We start from the raw sequence: 10,676 nt of genomic DNA on the forward strand, positions 1-10,676 counted from the left end.
TGGACAAGTTCGGGGGAAAAAAGGTAATTTTGGGTAAACTTTAAGGCTCATATCAGCATGTTGGTAGGTGGTTGGTCAGAACTATTATTAGCTGCTCATTTTTATCTACATTTGATTCCAGGATCATCTACAGACATGATTCCTTCTGCATCCAAACTATTTTCTCAGTCCAGTTTTAATTCTCATGAAATGTAACATGTGAGATTCTCTGAATGAATTCAAACCCTGACAGTTCCTGCAGCATCATTTTCTGTCCAGTAGAAAAGACAAGTGTTGACACCAGATTACACGTCATCACAGTCTGAGGACGGAAACAGAACCAGACCTGAACTCTTTCAGAGGAGGAAACAAACGAGCTCTGAGCGCTGCTTTAATGAGATCAAACTGTTCTATAAAACATCTGAACTCCAAAGCTCTTTCTGCATTTCACAGCCAGAAGCTACATTCATGGTCTAAATAGAAACATTTGCAAGACTCCATTAAAATACTAAAGTTATTGTAGAACTAAGATCAGCTGATTCTGAGGAGGTCTGATCAGAGGCACTAATTGATTTTTCAGGGACTGACACATGAATTCTTGAATTCAACCACAAACATGTTTTCTGAAGTTACAGTCACATCTGAACACCAAATTCTCAATCAGATTCTCCTCAAATCAGAGCAAACTTTGGGTCAAATCTGAAGAATCAAGTCCCTGAAGGAGTTCCTGAGATATCATCAGATAACGGTTTGTACTGACAGACCGACGATTGAAAACATAAAGCCTGAAGGCACGGAGGTACCTGAAGGTTTCTACCTCTCATAGCTGACAGGCAGCAGGTTTATCACCTGGCTGCTTCCTCCTCTGCTCCAGCACAGGTTTTGTTTTGGTTTTATTGTTGTCAGGAACTCTGGGTGGATGGAGTACAGACACACGTGGGATATATAAGCTCAACATGAATCTCAGATTTTCATACATTATAAGAACATTTTTTGACATTGTAACCATTTTTTGGCATTACTTTAATATTTTTCAGACCTGTTATTAATATTTTCAGAAATGATGTCGATATTTTTGGACATTTAATTAATACTTTCTGACATTTTAATAATATTTTCAGAAATTTTATTGCTATTTTCAGACATTTTATTTACATTTTCCTACATTTTAAGAAAATTTTTTGACAATTTAACAGTTTTTTGGTATTACATCAATACTTTTCAGACCTGTTATTAATATTTTCAGAAAAGTTATTGATATTTGTAGACATTTATTTTACATTTTCTGACATTTTAATAATGTTTTCAGAAATTTTAGTGCTATTTTTTGACATTTTAACAATTTTTTGACATTACATTCATATTTTTTCAGACCTGTTATTAATATTTTCAGAAATGATGTCAATATTTTTGGACATTTAATTAATATTTTCTGACATTTTAATAATATTTTCAGAAATTTTATTGCTATTTTCAGACATTTTATTTACATTTTCCTACATTTTAAGAAAATTTTTTGACAATTTAACAATTTTTTGGCATTACATCAATATTTTTCAGATCTGTTATTAATATTTTCTGAAATGTTATTGACTTTTTTTTTTTTTTTAATTTTAATAATATTTTTGGATATTTTAACTATTTTTTGGCATTACATTACTATTTTTCAGACATGTTATTAATATTTTCAGAAATGTTATTGATATTTTTGGACATTTAATTAATATTTTCTGACATTTTAATTAGAGTCGACCGATATGGGATTTTCCAAGGCCGATGCCGATACCGATTTTTAAAAAAATTTTCAGCCGATGGCCGATATCTAAAGCCGATTGTAGAAGTCGATTTTTAAGGCCGATATCCTTTTTTTTTTTTTTTTTTAAAGCACATCGATTACAAAAGGCAATTTAAACACTAAAAGTATATACATGTAAATATTACAAATATAGGGGTGGGGGGGGCTGCTGCTAGTATAATTAGATAATATAAACATACGGACGCTGGGTGTGCAGATGAGGGACGTGCAGCAGCCTCGCTCTGGGCATAGGCGCACCACACACAGTGCATCCACAGATGTACTTTCACTTTCTCACTTGTTTGTATGCCTGAGGCTGACGCTAAAACGGCTAACTTTTACAGTTTGATGATCACACAGTAAAGACTTTTAAAGGCTAAATCAACATTGCATTTTCTCTCTTACCAAGAAACAAATCTCTTACCTGTTTTTTTTTACCAAATAAGCAGGTGTGGAGCGAGGCTTGTTATTGCCTGGCTCACTCGCTCCGCTCATGCTCCACTCGCTGAGTGCCGGGGGTCCTTCTAAGGGAAAAGCGGTCGCAGCAGCTGCCCGTACGGGTGCCTGATCACAAATCGGCTTTTTAGTTGTAAATATCGGCCGATGGCCGATATTGAAAAAAAGTCCATGTATCGGCCCAAAATATCGGCCGGCCGATATATCGGTCTACCTCTAATTTTAATAATGTTTTCAGAAATTTTAGCGCTATTTTTTGACATTTTAATAATATTTTAACTATTTTTTGACATTACATTACTATTTTTCATACCTGTTATTAATATTTTCAGAAATGTTACTGATATTTTTGGACTTTTAATTAATATTTTCTGATATTTTAATATTTAATATTTTTTAGAAAAAAAATCACCAATATTACACCATTTATGGAAAGCAGAAATTGTAAAAACTGAAATAATCACTGGATTTTCTACTTTCCTGATGGTTCTTTAACTAATCATCTGTGAAATGCAGGAAAGCTAAACAAATCTGAGCTTAAAGTTGTGATATTTCAACGCATTGATTCTTTAATTTTTTTGTTAAATCAATAATCAAAGAAATCCAACTTTAACTTCCTCTTTATTTCTGTTTTCCATCATTCTAACTCCTGACAGAAGATATCTCTGATCCTGTACTCCAGGCCGGGACACAAACCAGGGATCTTCTAGCTGTGAGGCAACAGTACTAACCACTGAGCCTCCGTACAGCCAAGTCTCAAATCAAGCTAGGAAATAATTAACTTATTAACTGCGTCACAAACAGGGGTGAGACTCAGACTGTGTTTCTGTTGACATATAAAACGTAAACTCTGGAGATAAGAAAAGCACACCTTATTTCCCTTCATCCCTCCTTCTAGCAGTAAAGCAGAAGTGGAGAGAAGGGAACAGAACCTAGAACACAGAGTTCAAAATGTTCTACCAGGAGATCGCTGAGGGGAAAACGGTCATGAATCAGGCTGATTTCACAAGCTGTTGCTACCAACCAGCCTGTAGGTTCAGCTTTAGCACGTCACATCCACGAGTCTGGAAGGAATTACCTCCGTTCACCCACAGCAGGAAGTTACCGGTTCTCTTCAGCAACGAACAGCAGATTATAGTTTAATATCAACGACAGCTGTTGGTCTAAAACAGGCTGAACAACCACACCTGAGACCATCCAACCACACCTGAGACCATCCAACCACACCTGAGACCATCCCACCACACCTGAGACCATTCTACAACGCCTGAGACCATCCAACCACACCTGAAACCATCCCACCACACCTGAGACCATCCAACCACACCTGAAACCATCCCACCACACCTGAGACCATCCAATCACACTTGAGACCATCCCACCATGCCTGAGACCATCCAACCACGCCTGAGACCATCCAACCATGCCTGAAACCATCCCACCACACCTGAGACCATCCAATCACACCTGAGACCATCCAACCACACCTGAGACCATCCAACCACACCTGAGACCATCCAATCACGCCTGAGACCATCCCACCACGCCTGAGACTATCCAACCATGCCTGAGACCATCCAACCACACCTGAAACCATCCCACCACACCTGAGACCATCCAACCACACCTGAGACCATCCAATCACACCTGAGACCATCCCACCATGCCTGAGACCATCCAACCACACCTGAGACCATCCAACCATGCCTGAGACCATCTGACCACACCTGAGACCATCCAACCACACCTGAGACCATCCAACCACACCTGAGACCAACCTGAGATCATCCAACCAAACCTGAGACCATCCAACCACACCTTCTTAGCACCTTTTATACATAATTTGTCTTTAAATAACAGCAATTATCTGTAAATGAATTATATTTTTGTTGATTTAATTACAATTAATGGACAAACGAGACAAAAAAACAAAATGACAAAAATGAGACACAAAACAACGTATAAAGCAAAACACAAAATGACAAAAACAAGACAGAAAAACACAAGCGAGACAAAAAGGAAACACAAAATTACAAAAATGAGAAACAAAACGATAAACACATGAGACAAAAGTCAGACAAAAAAGACAAAAAAACAACAAAAACAAGACAAAGTATTAGAAAAATGAGACACAAAACGGCAAAAATTAGAAACAAAATGACAAAAAATGAGACAAACGACACAAAACACAAAAAAGAGACAAAATATTAGACAAAAAAGATTCAAAGCAACAAAAAAATGGACAAAAACAAGGCAAAAAATTACACAAAGCGAGACAAAACGACAAAAATGACACACAAAACAGCGAACAAAGCGAAACACAAAATGACAAAAATAAGACAAAAAATACAAGTGAGACAAGAAGGAAACACAAAATGACAAAAAGGAGAAACAAAATGACAAAAGTCAGACAAAAAAAGGACAAAACAACAAAAACAAGACAAAATATTACAAAAATGAGACACAAAACGACAAAAGAACAATGAACAATCTAGTATTTTACTTTAGGATCCAAACAACTTGTCATGGTCTAGAAATGATTTTAAATTTATAGTTTTACTAATTTACAATCTGCAGTTAATGTCTTCTCTGGAATTTTTAAACAGTGAGGGCCGGATTGGACCCTCTGGAGGACCACTTTTGGCCCACGGGCCTCATGTTGGACACCCCTGGTTTAAACGGTGGATATGTAGTGTGTTTTACTGGAATAAAACCTGCTTACTAACCTGTTCCGTGGCTGTTTAGTAGTATTTTACTTTAATAAACCAGACTACCACCCTGTTCCGTGGCTGTTTAGTAGTTTTATACTTTAATATACCTGATCACTAACCTGTTCCGTGACTGTTTAGTAGTGTTTTTCTTTAACAAACCTGATCACTAACCTGTTCCGTGGCTCTTCATTCCTGCTCGCTCACCTCCCACGGCCTCCCCTGCTGTAATCAGCAGCTCAGATAAATCCACAAACACTCATTTATCCCGCTGTGCTTGTTTTTCTTGCCCAGGTAGGAAATAGAAAAAAGGAAGCTCCAGGTAAAAATAAATCCACAGCAGAAAATGTGAGCGATCCAGTCACGTTGTTCCTCCTCCTTGAAGTTGCTGAAGCCACAGGGAGGACTTTTTCTCCTGCGAATGTCCGAAGGCTGCTGCTGACGCTCAGGTGGCCTCGGTCACCTGGGCTGATGACAGCTCAGCTATTACACCCTCCTCAGCGGCTCCAGCTGAACAATGATGTGTTTAGACGAATCCAGCCTCTCTGAGTGTTTCCTCAGGTTGATGGAGCTTCCTCTGATGACACCAGAACCCACGCACCGCTTCTTCTGGCTGCGACAGGGAGGAAAATAGGCTGCTTTTATTTCTAGGTTATGCAGAATCCTTCAACAACACAACAGCAATAAACCTCCCACTTTGATCTGACAGCATCTTAATCCTAAAATAACATCTAAATGAAGGCAAAGCAAGAATCAAAAACAAGAAAATCCCTGAGTATGAAGAATCACACAAGACTAAATTATAAATAAACCATGAAGACATCCCATGTTCTCCGTACGTCTCAACTCACGCTACACATGCGATCAGTCTGTAACTTCTTACATAATCTTCTCCAGAGGATTCAGGCTCTTTTTTCCAGTAATCAAAGTCATTTTAGCTGCTTTCGCTTTCTCTTCAACTGCATTTATTTTGTTTTGCAGCAGCAGCACAAAGCCAGAGCACAACGCTAGCAGTAGATATTAACATTTTCATGCCTTTTACCACTCATTTCTTGGTTTTATCTGTTTTGTTTCCTTTCAGTTTATTATTTCTACTCCTGTTGAACGTCACTGATGTCTGAAGCTGCAGTTAACCATGATTTTCAGTCCGTTAACCTGTCTATTATCTGTTTTTATTAATCACATCATTGTTTGCTCTATAAAATGGTAGAAAATGCAGATTAGTGCTTCCAAAGCTCAAGACGACATCCTCAAATGTCTCGTTTTGACCAAAATAGTCTGTTTACTGTCCCACAGATCAATTTCCAACAGCTAAGTAAATATTCGTTGCAGCTCTGCCAGTGACGCTGATTGATGAGTCTGCTTCTGCTTTTTCAGGCAAGACTGAACCGAACTGTCAATAACCTGATTAGATCCATATAAAAGGTCCGTTCATGTCAGAATTCAGGAGATATATCATTGCAGAGTTAGACTAAGACTTTGTTCAGGGTTTACTTATTTGTTTTTAGGACCTAAACCTAAATTCTGTTAAATGTTTGCCTGAATTTGAACCTGAACTCCATATGTTTTCAGACCTCTGAGATGTTCCATTTTCATCCTCAAAGAATATCTTTGTTGGGAAGCCATTTAAAGAGCTCAGTATCTCCAAAAATAAAACTCCTGAAGCCATGAAGTTTGGTGGTGGTCCTTGAAAATGGAAGGAAATGTTCATTCCGGACTGGTCTAGTGTCTCCATAAAGTCCCTGTAAGTTTATGTCTATGGATGGATCCATATTTCTACTAAAATACAGTTTTTTCACCAACTGTTGAGGCTCTAACATCACTACAATCTGATGTGGGGCAAAACAAGGTTTATCTTTTTTTTTTTGCAAATTTGACTTCAAACTCATCCAAATTATTGAAACTCGTCCAAAATGACTCAAATTTTGACTTCAAACGTGTCTGAAATGTGTCATAATATGTCCTAAATGACTGAAAATTTGTGCAAAATTCGCAGACTGTCCAAAATGACAAAAAAGTTGTCTAGAATCACTTGAAATTTAAGTAAAATACATTAAAGATTGCCCAAAATGTCAATATTAACCAATAATCTGTCACTGAAAATGGAAAAACGTGCAAAATGTTCAATCAAGGCTGGTATAGTGTCCCCATAAAGTTCCTGTCAGTGTATATCTATGGATGGATCCATATTTATACTAAAATACAGTCTTTGGTCCACATTTCTCCAACTGTTGAGGCTCTAACATCAATAGAATCTGATGTGTTAAAGTTTGACCAGACACACATTTTGCATGGATCTATGACTATTTTAACTCTTTAATATTGATCAAATAAATCAGAAAACAGTCCCGAATCGTGATGATCCAGGTATCTGCTAGAGAAGCTCCACTCTGTAGATTATTTATGCTCATTTCCAGATTCAGGACAGAACTCGGTGCATAAGAGCAGGTCTGTCAGTCACATGAAACACGTGAATCAGCGCACTGGGAGGATAATATATCAGACAAAATGGTGGTTCTCCTGCATTATGGATCTACCAGCCTAGAACCAGCAGAGCTCCGGTATGCCTGCAGCTGTCAGATGGTTTCCTGCAGGCCGGTCACCGAACCACCAGCCCACCGTGTCACCTGTCGTTCTGAGCGGCTCTGAGCACCCGCTGGAGGCTGCTCACCTTAACGTATCCCACCTGGACAATCCGGTTAAAGCACCCTGAGGCTAACAGCTGCTGACACCTCCGATCCGCCGACCGGGATCCTCCGGCGGCGGCTTGGATTCTGAAAAGCGACCGGGAACTCACGGTGGCAGGGAGCTGGTCAGACCGTCGCTGCGGGTCCGTCGCCGTGTTCAGCCGTGTCGTCGTCGGTGCTGTCCCGGTGCAGTAAACTGGGTCAGTGTTTCTCTCCGTACAGCTGATGCGCGTCCGCCGACCGTCAAGCTAGAGGCTACGCATGGAGCTAACGGCGGATTTCAGCGTAAAGCGACGCGACTTTGGGGGTTTTAACGGTCGACAGAAGCACAACAGCTCAACTTAACAACATCTAAATAAAATAATATTCATCCAGTTACGTTATACGCACAGTAAAATTACACAAACGCCTATTCTAATCCTAGTTTATCTGCTTCTGCGTCTTAAATTAGCCTCACGGACAATAATCTGGCTACATCCGATTACAGCCTGCTACTTCCGGTAGCATCCACCGAACGTCAAGCTAGCGGCTACGTACGGAGCTAATGGCGGTTTTCAGCGTAAAGCGACGCGACTTTGGGAATTTAACAGTCGACAGAAGCACAACAGCTCAACTTAACGACATCTAAATAAAATAACATCTATCCAGTTACGTTATAGACACAGTAAAATTACACAAAAGCCTATTCTAATAGTAGTTTATCTGCTTCTGCGTCTTAAATTAGCCTCCTGGACGATAATCTGGCTACATCCGGTTACATCCCGCTACTTCCGGTATCCGCCACCTACCGACCAACAGCAAAAACACTCAGCTCGACGCAAACATTTAACCTGCAGAGCTCTGGTCATGTTCCTCCTGATTTTTATAGTTTAAAATAAATAATAGTAATGAAAAAATGACGAATTAAAATGTCTTCTTTCACTGAATTTAGTAACATAACCTCCTGAACCCTGTTCTGAAGTTAGCTTCAGATTCGACACTTAATGGTAAAGTTCAGGAAAATTCAATTCTCAGCTCCCAACCGCTGATTCTGCATTTTATTTACTACATTTTAATGACGTGAAACAGTGTTAGATATTTCAGGGAAAGTATTATTCATGTACAATATCTACATTTAAATTTATTAAGCCTTTATTCTGTTTTTTGGTAGATCTTGCTTTGTCTTTATTTTCATAATTATTATTTTATGTCTGGATCCCATTAGACCAGGTCCAGATTCAGTGGATAAAATCTTATTTAGAATTCAGGAAACAGTGTCTTTGCATTAATGGTGTCAAATAAACTTTTCTAGATGTCCCTGTTGTATTACTTCAGGGCTCAGTACTTGCCCTCTGTTTTTCTCTATGTATATGAATGACTTGCCAAATTCATGTGCTAACGTGGAATTTCAAATGTACGCTGATGACGCTGTTATCTTCACCAGTGCCAAGACTACTCCAGAAGCACCCTCTATTCTTACTTCAGCTCTGGTTCCTGTAAATGAGTGGCTTTTTAAATCATGCCTGCTACTGAATTCAACTAAAATTGTTTGTATGATGTTCACAAAGCAACCATCAGACATCAAACATTCAAGTCTTTTTGTGAAGACAGGAACTAGAAACTGCCCCTGAATTCAAATATCTTGGTGTGACTCTTGACTCCACCCTGTGTTTCAAGACTCACATTAGAACAATATCTAACACAGTGAAATTCAACCTGAACAATTTTAGACAAATTAGACCTTTCATAACCTATGGTGCTGCAAGAATGTTTCTACATTCCATGATATTATCACACATGGAATACTGCATAACATGTTGGTCGCTGATGGGTGTAAATACACGCAAGATCATAGAATCACTCTATAAAAAATTGTTGAAGGTGTTTGATATAGGGGCTTTCGACCAAAGAGCACCAGGTGCTAGGTTGGTTCAAAGTTGAGAGCCAGTGCTTTTTTGGTTCAAATCTCGTGCCGCCCCAGAACGGGTTTGTGTTTCCATTCAGAAGGAGCAAAGTTGGAGCTGCATCATTGCGCCACCACAAAACGTGTGTACGTCACTGCGTACGTAGCCGTTCAACAGCGTTCGCGCTGTCCGGAAACCCACACAACAACAATGGAGGACTTCATTGGAGTGGTGTACATGGCTTTGCTAGTGTGTGTCGCCATCATTGAACAGCAAAACCTTCTGTCAGGGGTTACCCATCGGCGTCGCCGTTCCAATGCCCGGCGATCATGTTTGAGAAGAAAGGTAATTATCAAAGACGTTTGGATACTTAACAGTAAACGTGCTAGCATTACCTTAGCTACTTAGCTTCGACTATGCTTGCATTGATTACTTAGCGGTTAAACGCGCAATAAGTTGATGATCATATCTATGTTTATCTTTTTAGATGTTTTTAGATGTCACCCCACCCCCTGCCCGTGACATTCTCGGCTCTCAACTCTGGCCAAGTCTGGCCCAGCAACGAGTTGGTGCCCGAAAAAGCCCCAGTTTTTGGAGCCCGGAGCCGCAGCTCCGGTGGTGGAAAGGCAAAAAACCGGCGCCGAGTCGGGCACTGGCTCCGACTCCGAACGGGCTCCACCCCGGTCGAAAGCCCCTATGTGAGGTCCCATACAGAAAAACAGCATTCGGACAAAATGCTCTTTCTGTGAAGGCCAGTAAAATCTGGAACAGTCTTCCACTCTCCATCACGGAGTGTCCCACGTTAGCAACCTTCAAAACTCCCTTTAAACAGTGGCTGAAAGTGAACCAATCTTTTGACCACTGACTTGTAACTTCTTTGTGTACACTTTGTAATGTCCTTTTATTGTGACCTATTGTCTTTTTTGGAAATTATTGTCCTATGTTTTATTGTATGTTTCACTCTTATGTTTTCTTTGTGTACTTTTTGCAATGTGCTTTTATTGTGACTTATTGTTTTATGTATCACAGTTATGTCTTTTTTCTTAGGGACTGAGGATGTAAATTAGTATTGTGCTATAATTTGGCATATTTACGCCCATTGCTGTATGTATAGGTGTTTATTAATGTGCACTGTCCCTACCAAATAAAGAAATAAATAAATGCAAAC

At 39.4% G+C, this 10,676-nt stretch overlaps 1 protein-coding gene across 7 annotated transcripts in view; it reads right to left on the minus strand.

The window, feature by feature from the left end:
- kiaa0319l (KIAA0319-like ortholog) overlaps positions 1-8,116 on the minus strand; it is a 69,305-nt gene extending 61,189 nt beyond the window's left edge. For 2 of the 7 annotated variants that reach the window (XM_055017783.1, XM_055017784.1), the window contains exons 1-2: positions 7,610-8,114; positions 5,113-5,551 (exon numbers count right to left, since the gene is read on the minus strand). The gene's annotated coding sequence lies outside the window, so the exon portion shown is untranslated. Of the gene's footprint in view, positions 1-5,112; positions 5,552-7,609 lie in introns of all 7 variants that reach the window. The other 5 variants (XM_055017787.1, XM_055017785.1, XM_055017786.1 and 2 more) reach the window with 5 other exon arrangements.
- Positions 8,117-10,676: the final 2,560 nt, after the last annotated feature.

Source organism: Amphiprion ocellaris, chromosome 15 (genome assembly GCF_022539595.1).
Source record: "Amphiprion ocellaris isolate individual 3 ecotype Okinawa chromosome 15, ASM2253959v1, whole genome shotgun sequence".
Taxonomy (NCBI): Eukaryota; Metazoa; Chordata; class Actinopteri; family Pomacentridae; genus Amphiprion; species Amphiprion ocellaris.